Source organism: Festucalex cinctus, chromosome 12 (genome assembly GCF_051991245.1).
Source record: "Festucalex cinctus isolate MCC-2025b chromosome 12, RoL_Fcin_1.0, whole genome shotgun sequence".
In the NCBI taxonomy this organism is placed as follows: Eukaryota; Metazoa; Chordata; class Actinopteri; order Syngnathiformes; family Syngnathidae; genus Festucalex; species Festucalex cinctus.
Genome location: NC_135422.1, coordinates 10,667,942 through 10,682,431, shown reverse-complemented (window position 1 = coordinate 10,682,431; position 14,490 = coordinate 10,667,942). Strand labels below are relative to the sequence as shown.

Below are 14,490 nucleotides of genomic sequence, written 5' to 3'. Positions count from 1 at the left end.
CACACCTAAAGACAATTTAAAATCTTCTGTATGGATGGCAATTGAAAACCTGAAATAACCTGCTTCCGCCCTCTGTAGTCGCTTTTCCATTGCACTTTTTCAAAGGCCGTGTGGTAATGATCAACTTCTTCCATGTGGTCGTTTATGGGAAAAATAATAATCGCGATTATTGTGGCAATAATTGAATCACAATTATTTATTTTTTGGTACAAAACAAGAAAATGTTTAAGCATTTAAAGATATTGAGACCAATTTAAAAAAAAATGGTTTGAGAGGAGCAAGCGTTTCAGAAAATGGATGGATGGATGGAAACAATATAATTATGTAAGTTCCTTTTGGACCAAACAGAATTTATAGCATTTATTTACTTGTTCATTTATGTATTTATTCATTTATTTATTTATTTTGGCAAAAACTTGAATTTGGAGCGCAGCTTGTGCACTGTGCTGTAGGACAATTTTTTATTTATTTTTTTCGTGCAAAACAAGATAATGTTTACACATTTAAAAATATTGAGACCAATTTAAAAAAATAAAAACACTACAGTTATGCAAAATCCTTTTGGATCAAGTAGAATTTATAATAATGTATATTAATAAATCTATATATTTATTTATTTGCAGTAGGACGATTATTTATTTTTTGGGACAAAACAAGAAAATGTTTAAACGTAAAAACATATTCAGACAAATAATATTCTTTGAAACACTGTAATTATGCAAGTTTCTGAAAATTTATTAAATTAGAGTTTTTAAAATTTAAAAAAGGTGCAAATGTATAAATTTAAACAATCAAAAGTTAGTGTTAATAATATTTTTTTTCTGATTATGCTGATTTTGTAAATGTGGAGTCTAATAATTGAAATTGTAATTGAATTTCAATTAATTGCACAGCCCTACAATGCTGCAAGGAACTCTCCTGCTTACTTACATCAATATGTTTGCTATTTTATTTTAAAATGTTAACAGTCGATGAGACTTTATTTTATTATCCATCAAGGATGTTATTTTTATCTTATTATTTTTACTGTTTACAAGTTTTGGCTTCACAATTTTTATTATTTTTTCATTATTTTTAATTATTGTTATTGTCTTTTTTTTATTTATTTTTTTATGCATGTTCGAAATAAAAGTGTCCGCAATCTGAAAAGGATATTCCATCAAAGGCCCGTTCCCAAGCAGAGGTGTTCCATGTTTTAATGCAAAGTCACCGTCAATGTCAGCAGGCATTGATTGCTACTCTCAAATAGCCGCCATCCTTTGATATGACTGAGTGAAAGGAAACTGACAGACCTCTGATTAAAATGCGAATTAGGTCAGAATGTTGATATGATACAGAAGCAGCAGGTGACCGCAGCCGCCATGATGCACCGCGACCGCTCTTTGAGGCCCGGGATGGACCGAGAGTGTGATCGGATCAAGTTCTGCACTTTTAGGAAACCAGAGCCCGCGTGGCAGGGTTGAACGATTCAGGCCCGGAGAACTGTTGGGCTGCCGGGGCTCAGATGTGTCCGCTCCCGCGGTCTGGGTGGCTGGGCAGGTCGAGCCGAAACATTAGAGGCACGCTGCGGCTCAGGTGTCTGCTGAAGGTTAGCGCTTGCATCCGTGAGCGTGACGTAAGACAAAGGACGATGTCCTCGGCGGTGGATCTGGTTACACTGCCCTCAGAATGACAAAATGACTATGAAGCGAAGATATTAGGAGCAAACAAGAGCATGCCAAGATACATTTACAGTTAACCTCCGATATTTGTGGTAATTGACACCACCATATATTTTTTTATGCTTGCACAATATCAACTGTAAATACAGCCTAACAAAAACCCAAAACAGAAAAAAAAAAAAAAAAAAAAAAAAAAAATCCATCAATCAATCCATAACTTCCACTACCATTTCAGACTAAATTTAACAATAATTTGCTAATGTCTTTTGGACGAGGTTTTGAACTCGAACTTTTGTTTGACTTTGAGGCATTGTACTCCACATTATACCAATTTTAGAGTGTTCCACTTTGGTGGTACCGCTGGAATAGAAACCCAATAGCATTGATGCCCAACAAAAAACATGTATGTGCCAATTTTGTGAGTTATTTCTTTTTGGATGTCTAGGAAAAAAAATGAGACAAATACTTTTGTAGCAACTAGCAACCACAAACACAAGAAAATAAAGAGCTATGACAATACTATAAGTAGGGATGGGTGTGTAAGTACCGATACCAGGTATCGTATTGGTACCGATACCAGCATTATTTTAAGGTGTCGGTACTCGCGACGGTGGCCGATACCAGTATTGGCCGCATAGTAGCCAATACATAGTAGCATAGTTAAATTAGAGTAAAAACTTGCCATTAATTTCATGCAATTTTCAGGCAATAATCTCCCTGACAATAATCTGTGCCTGCAGTGCTGTGTTGAGCAATATCAGTGGCTCAGGCTGGAAGTGGGGAGCAAATTAGGTGGAGGTGGCCGTCTCTGAATTTTGTACACAGGAAAAACCCTGTTATGTCTTTTTTATTTTTTTATTTTTTTTATTTTTATTTTTTTAAGAGCTCCGAATTGTTCATTCGGTAGTCTTACCGATTCAACGTCTTATCATCATTGCTCTTTTTTTTTTTTTTTTTTTTTTGTGTGTGTACGTGTGCGTGCGTTTGCGTGTGTGCGTTTGTGTGCGTGCGTGCGCGTGCGTGCAAATACGTATAAATTTATACTCATTAATTCACCTAAAACCTTATAAATATCCCATTACCCTTCGCCTTAACCAGGTACTTCAGAATCTTGCCAGAGTCGTGAGGTTCAAATGGTCAGGAGACCAGAGAAAAGGTCAGAAAAAATAAAGAGAAAAGAAAGATAAATCAAAGTGAAATCCAGCACCGACCAAACACTTCCTGCCTTCCCCGTGGTTACAAAATCAAAGTCTTACGCCAACCCCGGAAGCCTCTAAATTCCAGCAAATTAGCGAGATCTCAAGAGACCAGAGGAAAAACTAAAGAGAGGAAGGAGGGAAGGATCGATGAGGTAGAGTGAGATCCATAGAAGCCAGTACATCCAATCCATCAAAGTGAAATCCAGCACCAACCAAACCCCTCCTGCGTGGTTACAAAACCAGAGTCTTATGCCAACCCCAGAAACCTCAAACTTCCAATAAATTGAGATCTCAAGTGACCAGAGGAAAAACTAAAGAGAGGAAGGAGGGAAGGATAGATAAAGCAAAGTGAGATCCACAGACACCAGCACCCACTGATTCAAGGGGCTGTGGGAGGGAGAGGCAACTTCTGTTTGAGTTTCAGTAGATGCTGGTGCGACGGATCTGGCATGCATAAGGAGCACCACCAAAGAAAGAAGCCGTCAACCGCGGTCCAGCAAAGCGAGCCCCCCCCGGAATCCCCAGGCCGCGGCAGCACCAAGGCCACCCCCAAGCCACCCGAGCGGACACCGATTATTTTTTAAATCACTAGTGGTATCAGTACTTGGTATCAGTGCCTACGCAAGGATTGAGTATCTGCATATCAGTTTCGGTCTGAAAAAAAGTCGTATTGAACATTCCTAATTATAAGCATTGTAAAAGGTAAATTGTTGCCAAATGCAAGTGATCTGCATCCGACTTGCCCAAGATAGTCAAATAAGGCGTTCACTCAGTCACTGAAAAATATATATATTTTTTAAAATAAATAAATATGTAGATTCTCACCAAAATCTAATGGGAACACCACACAGGAAAACCAATCAAACCGAAGCGGATGAAAGCGCATCACATCTTTTGGCAGCGGTAATAAAACAGATTGCCAAGGGAGGCAACGGGAGCCCAATTTTCCTGTCAAGGAAAGATGGTACCAAAAACACGCCGTTTATCTGGAGGAATCACCCAAAACATTGTTTGCTGTGGATAATAACTCAATTTGTTCTCTGACATGCTGCCATCTCACCAGACCTGAATCCAAATGGTTTTTACTCCACTGATGTTTGAAGTATGGCATCAGAGAGATAACCTTGACCTCTGACACCCTTACGTGTTATGCGGTAATGTGTCCCAGTGCACTGTAATCTGATTTCAATCTTCCCCTCATGGACAGACTGTCCCCAAGAGAGCGTCAGTGTCGGCCCCCGTCGATATGGCTATCGACCCCGCCGCAATAAAACACTCGGCCCATTCATAGGCCTTCGCCGATGAGTTTGTAGCCATCGCAATGTGCACAAAACACGCTGATGCTGATAGCTGCATGGGTGTCAACATTGACAAGAAAAACTCGTCCTACAGTAGCAATTCGTTTTCATCTCCGTGGATTTACATTGACTTTACCTGAAGCTTTAAAAAAATATTTCCAGCTTTGAGACTTTAAACCGCATGCCCTGATTGACCCCATTACCTTGCCTCCTGTTTGGTGCTTTAGGGCAATTAAAAACGATGGTCCGTCCACATGCATGCGCAATTAATTTTCACAATTATTTCAGTAGCACTATTTCTGACTATACTGTTGTGTCATCCTTGACTCACCCTGAGGCTCCGTGACCTAGATTGTTGGTTTTCACCCAGATCTCATTGAAACATGAGGCGTTGGATTAGACTAAATCCACGCACGTGTCGCAGATGACTGATTTGCCAAAGCAGGGTAAAAAAAAACTAAACATGAATAAACCCTCTGTATGGCCCAATTAGGCTTTGTTAATCTTGTCGTACCAAATGCTGCAATTCCAGCGAAAACGTGGATTACAGTCAAGGATTTAAGCGAGTCGAACTGGTTTAGACTGTAGATTATTTAACAACATTTTGAAAGAATTCAATTGCTGGAAAGGATTTTCCAACATATGTGCCTTGGGACTGGCTGGTGACCAGTCTAGGCGTAGTCTGGCTGGGCTCCGGCTCCCCCATGACCCTGGACATGATAAACTACTGTGCTAATTAAAATTAGACAGATGGACAACTGTACTACTGTTGCCACTATTGAGATGCATCACCACCACATTTTTTTGACAATAATATGTTTTATGTAGCCCCTCTCGTCTAAATAAAGTATTCTGGATGGGTCCAAGAGACTTTTTTGTAGGTCTTGGGCTCCCTCATACACCTAAAAATTTTCGTAGCTCTTGATTAAACGTACAACCGGGGCTGCTTCGTTAAAAATTTCTAGGGGGCGCTATTGAGTCATTTTTGTAAAAATAGCACAATCCACAATAAAATATTGCTCATTTTGCCAAGCCAGATATGTTTGCCAAGTTTCATGAGTTTCTGTGCCAGTTTAGGCCCTCAAAATTGGTGTTGTTTTCTTAGCGAACAGCGCTTAGCCACGCCCACAGCGATTCACGAAAACTCCCAAACTTTGTGTTGTGACATCATGAAGGCCGAAACCCTCATCTGAGCAAATATGAGTTAGGTCCAGTTAACGTGGTTGGAGAAAAACGTTGAAGAAAAATCTAAGAAAAAAAATGTGCCAAAATGGGCCAAATTGGACATTCAAAAATTCATAGCTCACCTCCTGTACATTTTAGCTACATGGTCCCAATAGACTTTTTTTTGTGCGTCTCGAGGTGCTACACGTGCCTGCCAATTTTCGTAGCTCGAGGTCAAACGCGCCGGAATTGCTTTTTTATTTTTCTATGCTAGGGGGGCGCTATAGAGTCGCGTTGTTATGACAACTTCATAATATTACATTTTTTGATACACCACTTGCTGTCGGGTGAAAATGACATCACGTTGCTCAGCTCTTAGGTAACAACCAATCACAGCTCAGCTTCAGAAAACAGGTGAGCTGTGATTGGTCGTTACCGAACTGTGATGTCATCATCAGTCGACAGAAAAAATGGCCACCCCTGAGATGGACAAAAACGGTTGGATTTTGCTTTATGACTCATATTCCACAATTGTAATATTAATCATGATTTAGACTAGTGAGATCACATATAACATAATATTGTCAGTTGTTAGTTTATTTGTATCATTATAGAAAGATCGTATAGAGTTTATGTCTGTGTGGTTACGTAGACTTGTCGTGTTCCCGTGCATGCAAAGAAAACGTGTTGAGGCTTCCGTGTTTGTGTTGGATGAACGCTGACATTTGTCCGTGAACCCGACACGTTGGAAATCGGACGCCGGCTTTTACATAAGAGCATTCTCAAACCGCAATCCTGCATTGCACCTATTTCCACCACTTGACTGATCCATTAGCTTCACGCTGTGAGGTAACTGTCCGCCTCAGAATTTGATTCCCAGTGTTGACAAGCACGAGATGAACTGTACTGTATCTCACCCACGACTTAATCCCGTTTGCTTCTGCCGGCGCATTTTATTATGATGCTGTGAGACATGAAATCATGTCGACGCGCCTCAACGAACCTGTTCCGACTCCTCAGGTGATTGCGTGTCAGAAGCGCGCCCGTTGTTGTGAGTCGTGCGTTGACGCCGCCCCCCACCCCGTGATGAAAACCTTTCCATTACTGCCAGGGACATAAACTGGATCGTTACCCAGGGGGCAATCTGCTGACGGATGGCTCGTCGGGGTCACTGTTGTCGCGACCGCACTTGATTGGCGAGTTTCGAGCCGCATTCACGCACTGTCCTGTTTTTGTCTCTTCCCAACTGTCAACGTTCGCGGAGGGCCACGTCAGAGTTGGGATTGCTCTCAGTGAAACTGTAAAAATCAGGTTGTCATGTATGATGTTTGATTAATACCAATCCATCCTCTTACTTGTCCTTATTAATGTTGTTGCTACTGGATCCTATCACAGCTGACTTCATTGTACCTGAACTGGTTACTAGTCAATCATAGGCAACCCATCCATACTCACACTTACACCGCCGTCAATTTAGAGTAAACCCACACAAGCGACAGAGATTTGAACCCAGATTTTGTACCTGTGAGGCAGACTGGATAACCACAAATTCCACTGTGCATAAAATGAGAAATGTGCATGTAATAATGTATTTCATCAAAGAATATAGGGTTAAAAGAAAAAAAAAAAATCAATTGCAGAATAAATTCTTCTGCCAAAACAAAACGAACGAATGCCTTTAGCAAGAAAAATGGAACTGGAGAAGCGTCACGCTTAATCGAAACAAATCGAGCACGTTCACTACCTCCTCTAAAACTCAGTTTTCGATGTGCCGTCTTACTACGCTTCTACCATTTAAATACATGCGCATGCATTTATTGTGAATATTCAGTGTTTTACTTCCAGGCTTTCTGGCTTGCTTAGTTTGACACCTCTGAACTAAAATTAGGCTAAATTGAAGCTTTCTTCAGACGCATGTTGGGGCGCTTAAAAAAAAAAAAAAAAAAATCAAAAGAGACGGATAGAGATGGATGAAAATGGGTGGATTCTGCTTCATAACTCAGATTTCACAAATGTAATATTAATCAGAATGTCATGTTTAGACTGGTGAGGTCACATATAATATAATATAATATATTATAATATAATAATATATTATTGTCAAGAAATGCGTAAATAAAAATCATTGACACTCCCCTAAAAATAAGGTAGCCATTTATATTCTTTTACTGAAATCCAACCTGACTAGGGTCATGCAAGGGTTATGCTTATACTGTCATGACTAGGGTCATGCAAGGGTTATGCTTACTGTTATGACTAGGGTCATGCAAGGGTTATGTTTGGGTTACGACCGTGAGGTCAAGTGTCTGTTTTGAACTGATGTAACCAGCATCTAGTTTCAACTGGTATGTGCTATGTGATGTCAGAAGCTATGTGATGTCAGGAATCTTTAATCTCTTGATCTAGTCAACAGCCAATCAGATAATTCCATGTCAGTCCCGTTACCCACATGTCTAGCCACAACCAATCAGATCGCATTGTATTGTATTATGTTGTTCCTTCTTATCTGTGTTGAGAGATGCGCTTATGAGTTAATAAGTTCTTCAGCCTGCCAAAAAATAAAAATAGTCCACATAATATTGAGCTTATATGACCTCACATTTAGTGAAGAAAATTTACATTTATTTAAATAGCCAAAGTCTCAATCAAGAACTCATTTTCAGAAATAGGCAGATAACAAAAGCTGTATTTGATTGTGTAATTTCACACTTGATGTGTGGGCGGGCACTCCAGAGACGCCACTATTTGTATACAGACATTAAAAAGTCAATTTTCCATAATATGTACAGTTTAATGATCCATCAAGAAGTTAAAAAAAAATAATCCTGGGGAAATAAGTCCCAGTTAGCTAATTTGTGCAGCAGCATGTACAGTATGAGACAGACTGAGTGACATGAAGCAAAGTGCAGCGAGGGAATTAATCCCTAATCTCTACCTGAATGTTTTAAACTCCTGTTTCCATACCGGTGTCGTATTCATGGGGTATAATGCTGCCTGGGCGAGCTGTCATAGCTCCCGATGGATGTTGTTAAACTTGCTATAGCCGTCGTCACGTTGATCTTGGGAATCCATCCCCGTCCGTGAAAGCTTCGACTGTTACATAAAGGTGACTCAGAGAGGCATGCGCTCAGCACTATTGACAATCCTTGCAGCTTCCATCTAGCCAGGTTGATTGTTTGACAATTTGTCTTCAAAGTCTGCAATACATCCAGGAAGGGAGTTTGTTTTTCTTTTGCCTTCCAGTCAAGACGGAGGGAATTGTGAACACTTCCAAATATAAGTCAGCGTTAGCACAAATCCTCGAGGCTTCTGCTGGGTGGGAAAACCCTACTAGAACATCTGAAAATGATTTGGGGTTAATTAGAGGCATGTTAGATGGTGGCAGGTCTGTGCTGATTATATTTAACATGAGTTTGAATGAGATTGGTTAATACTAGGCATGTAACAATATCCAAATATCAATTTGCAATATTATCACGATATGATGGTCAGGATATGATAAATATCACGATATTGTGGGGAGGTTGGCGATACGAAAAAAGGTCACCATGTTGTAAAAAATGAGCTCATACTAAAAAAAACAATATATTGTGCTTTTGTACATTACAACAATGAAAAATATATATAAAAATATATAAATATAATATATATATTGAGGCACTTGCTAATGCAAGCACACGTTGAGTTCCTCCACATATTGACTGTTCACAAGCATATTGTTCCCCTTCATCTGACCATTAGCGTGGATTTTAAAAATGGAAGGGCCAAAACATGCCTTGTGAAAATTAAACTGCACTATAAAAAAACTAGCCACCAGAGGTTGCTAGAATTCCACAAATGGAAATCAACCTGACTTTTTGAACAGATGTGCTGCTTTTAATATCGTGACATGGCAGTTTTAATGCGATATCACAATATTCCCGTTGTCGTTACATCCCTGGTTAATTTGAAACATAACCACATCCCCAGTTGTTTATTTGTACTTCCCCTTTCTGAAACATTTCATTTTTTATTTTTTTTTTGCACTTGAGATGCACAGTCTATAGGACATGTTAACCTTGGGAAAAAGTTTGAAATTATTTCTCATTTTGCTTCATATCAGGAAAAAATACACTTTGAAAAGGGGTGTGTAGACTTTTTCTATCCACTGTATATTATGTATACTCTTATAAACAATATAAACGATTCAGGCTGTGTTGATAATAATCCACTCATTCTCTACTCCCTAATCACCTTACAGGGATTTTTTATCTAGTGGACTACATAATTAGTTGACTCATCAGTGAAATGAAAAACAGCCTACTTTAGGACACCACACACATCCTTGCTGTTACACACTTCCAAAGCACCAGGTCATCATCATCTCGACAAATATATTATCATCCATTATATTATTTGACTTATATTAAGATTTTTTTGTGCCACATGTTGAAGTACAAAAAAAAAAAACAATTCTTCATATCTTTCAAGATGCATTGTGGGACACACCTCAACAAAATGTAGAACTCACCATATAGTGAATAGGAATTGATTTTGAACATATTTTTCAGTACATTCACGGAGCCAGCACTTGTACGGTGCCCCTTATTTGTGATGTAGTTCATGTAGTTCTGACTGAGATGAATCATATTTGCCAGGCTGTTTGAATACTTGTGGAGTGAAAAGTAGGACATGCTGTTCTCAGCACATTCACCTGATGTCCTCCCGCTAACAGCAGCAGGTGCTGCATCAGGTTGTCTGTCTCTCTGTGTGTCTGTCTGTTTAGCTAGCGATTTTACACGGATCTAAGGCTCGAAATATTTTTTTTCTTCGAGGAGCAGTTTTGTTCATCAATGTTCAATCAATTTGAGGAGCGTTTTTTTTTTTTTTTTTGCTGGTTAATTATCCCAGGCAACTGAAACAAGTTTAAAAAATAACAATATGATATTTTATGACAATTTTAAACTTAATTTCTAAATGGGTTATGTGGTCCTTTAGCAAAACAAAATTGATAAAAAAAAAAAAAAAATCTATTGTGTACTTCTTAGAACAGTTTTCATCAGTGGCAGTAAATTGTTGTGGCACAGAGGAACAGAGGTAATAATCCGACAAAGACACACACTTCTCAGACAGACTTATATTGACAGCAAATCGATCTGATTGGTTGTGGCTGGACATGTGGGTAACAGGACTGACATGGAGGAATTATCTGATTGGCTGTTGACTAGATAAAGAGATTAAAGATTCCTGACATCACATAGTTACATGCCGATAAAGATAACAGAGTCATAACAGTAAGCATAACCCTTGCATGACCCTAGTCATGACAGTACTAAACATTACCCTTCCATGACCCTAGACATAACAGTAAGCATAACCCTTGCATGATCCTAGTCATAACAGTAAGCATAGCCCTTGCATGACCCTAGTCATGACAGTATTAAACATTACCCTTGCATGACCCTAGTCATAACATTAAGCATAACCCTTGCATGACCCTCGTCAGGACAATATAAGCATAACCCTTGCATGACAGGTTGGATTTCAGTAAAATAATATAAATGGCCACCTTATTTTTAGGGGAGTGTCAATGATTTTTATTTAAGTATTTCTTGACAATAATATGTTATATGTGACCTCACTAGTCTAAACATGACATTCTGATGAATATTATATTTGTGGAATATGAGTTATGAAGCAAAATCCACCTGTTTTTATTCATCTCACGGAGCGGCCATTTTGCCACTTGCTGTCGACTGAAGACGACATCACCAATCAGCTCACCTGTTTTTTGAAGCTGAGCTGTGATTGGTTGTGACCTGAGACCTGAGCAACTGTGATGTCATTTTCACTCGAGAGCAAATGGAAAAATGGCCTCCCCCTGAGATGGATAGAAATGGGTGGATTTTGCTTAATAACTCATTTTCCTCTACCACAATATTAACCATAATACCTTATTTAGACTAGTGGGGCTGCATAGAACATATTGTTAAGAATTTTTTGGGGGGCGTTGACTTCCCCGTTTAAGCGAAGATGGACCAGTAGGCTAAATATTGGTAATCTGTCACCATCAATTTGTGTGCGTTGTCGTCTTTCACACAACGTGGAAACACTGAGAGGAATCCTAAGCTCATCGCCCACATGCTTATTTGTGCGACGCACTATTAAAACCATGAGAACAGACTAACACTCGACACCCCTTTCGTCTTCCTCCTTCCCCCTCTCCTCTTCATCACCTCCACCCCTCATCATGCCTTGCGCGTGGAGATCACGTAAATGATTGATCAGCACGCTCACTTGTTGCACGCCACTTGGTGCACTTGTATATCTCGGGGACGACACGTTATGATGGAACATGATCGCGGAGTTCGGGCCACCTCTTCCCCTCGCGCCAAAACGTCCATTTAGTTGGACGGAGTGCATCGCTTCTCACTAATCACATATGGCATTTCATAACGTGAGTCACAGCTGGCTAGCGCTCATGGAAAAATTTACGTCGTGGATGAGAGCTTAAGTGTGCTTCGCAGGTGGGATGAAACAAGACAACACGCGTTTGTTGAGCTAATTATAAGTGGTGATGTCAAGCCGATCTTTGCATCATCGCTTCAAGTCATGCTAACAACTGTTTGAGGTCAATGCCCCCTGTGTACTATGACATCAGGCTTATAAAATCCTGCGTTGTAAAATGAGTTTGAAATATTTAGCATCATGTTTTCTGCTATTTACTGTTTACTCAATTTTTCACTAATGGAAAAATTAGGACTTTTTTTGTGTGTCCATGTTTCTCAACGTAATGTGAACATGAAGCAGACTATAAATGGTGTTGCAAAGTGATGCAGGATGGTTTAGTTAGACATTTAAGGCTGCTTTCAGGTATTTCAGACATGTTCTGTTTTTTTTCATCGCCATGCCACACAGCAGCGCGGTTGTGATTCACAGCCTGCTGAATCATTACACGCCCTGCGTGTGTCAGACATAGTGGTGCGATTTTGTTTGCGAGCAATGCAGGAGGTTCTTTGTAGTTGTCACATTTTTTTCCCCCAAAGTTGACTGTTGTATTCATCAAGACAACTGATCGGAACAGCACAAGTAATCTTAAAAAATGGTCCACTTGTGTTATTTGCTTGATGTGTTTGCGTCAAAATGTTATTAACTGTTTCATGTTGGGAGTTATACAACAATAGAAATGTTTTGTGTGCATTTGGATAACTAATTCAGGATTCTTGTTGTAATCATAGTAGCCAAAAAAAATCTATCAGACTTGTGATTCAGTCAAGACTGCAAACAGCTTTCTCCATATTCACACCAAATCCAAATCAAGTCCTTTGATAAGTCTAGTCCTTTATTTACACAAAGCTTGTTACTGGTACTCTATTTTTTGCGGTATGTATTCACAACAAGAAAGTGAACCAAACAACATCCGCATAACTTTTAACTTTATCATCCACTCAGTTCATCTACAACCGTCATGACACCGAATAAAGATACATATGAGACTTACAGGTGCATCTGTATCTAACCTAAGTTTGTTTCCATAGTTCAATTCAAAAACTGAAACTCATATAATACATCCATCCATCCATCCATCCATCCATTTTCTTAACCGCTTTTCCTCACAAGGGTCGCTGGGAGTGCTGGAGCCCATCCCAGCTGGCTTCGGGCAGTAGGCGGGGTATACCCTGAACTGGTTGCCAATCACAAGGCACACAGAGACAAACAACCACTCACACTCACAAGCACACCTAAGGGACAATTCGGAACGCCCAATCAACTTGCCATGCATGTCTTTGGAATGTGGGAGGAGACCGGAGAACCCGGAGAAGACCCACGCGGGCACGGGGAGAACATGCAAACTCCACCCAGGAAGGTCCGAGCCTGGACTCGAACCGGAGACCTCAGAACTGGGAGGCGGACGTGCTCGTATAATACATATAGAGTGAAATATTTCAGTCAATCAGTATAGCTTATAGCTTTAAAAAAACAAAAAAAAAAGCCCAATTCACCATCTCAAGAAATGACATTACATTAAGAAATAATCTAAATATATACAAATACAGTGGAACTTCCGATTTCGGACATATATACAGTACATATATATGTATATTTAGTAATTAGGTCTTTTGAAATGTAATTTATTAATGAATCTGTTTAATATGAGTTTCACTTTTTGAATTCAACTACCGATATGAGATTCACTACGCCAAGCCATCAAACCGTTGCAATTTTATGATGCTAAAAAAAAAAAAAACCTACAGTGTCCATCCATCCATCCATTTTCTTGACCGCTTATTCCTCACAAGGGTTGCGCGGGCTGCTGGCGCCTATCTCAGCTGGCTCTGGGCAGTAGGCGGGGGACACCCTGGACTGGTTGCCAACCAATCGCAGGGCACACAGAGACGAACAACCATCCACACTCACACGCACACCTAGGGACAATTCGGAGCGCCCAATTAACCTGCCATGCATGTCTTTGGAATGTGGGAGGAGACCGGAGTACCCGGAGAAGACCCACGCGGGCACGGAGAGAACATGCAAACTCCACCCAGGAAGGTCCGAGCCTGGACTCGAACCGGAGACCTCAGAACTGGGAAGCGGACGTGCTAACCACTCGACTACCGTGCCGCCCCCTACAGTGTATTTTGTGGATAAATATATTTAGCATTTCCACCATATTTGTGGCCAATTTGTCCAATTTCCCCACAAGCATCTTGTTTTGTAACTGATAAACCTTACCAAATGTCTTACATTCAATCCTTTAGAGGTAATACTGTATTTAAAATATTGACATCCGCCGGCATTGTGAGTTTCAATGGGTTGTGATGAATTCACAGAGGACTATTTTCAGTTTCTGGGGAGACTGAAGGGACTGACTGACTCTCAGCGATAGTGCACATTTAATTAAGATTACAGTCAAGATTCCCGCGGCAGCTGGAGGAGAAACTGACGACCTCCGGTTCTTCTTGAGCTACCTGGATGTATTTATACAGGAAGCGAAACTCAGTCTGGAATAAATTCCTTGCGATTGGCTGGCAACATGTTCATCCCCCAAAAAATGGGCGATGAATGTGTATGGACTCTTTGGTGAGAACTGTTGTGTGCTTACATTTAAAAAGCACTAGTCTGCATTTTTTTGTACTTCATCACAAGGCCACATTCAGTCGGCATCTTTGGAAACCGGACCCGAGAGTC

At 40.1% G+C, this 14,490-nt stretch overlaps 1 protein-coding gene across 2 annotated transcripts in view; it reads left to right on the top strand.

Moving 5' to 3' along the window:
* rcan3 (regulator of calcineurin 3) overlaps positions 1–14,490 on the top strand; it is a 45,632-nt gene that overhangs the window by 23,254 nt on the left and 7,888 nt on the right. The gene's annotated exons all lie outside the window — the stretch shown is intronic.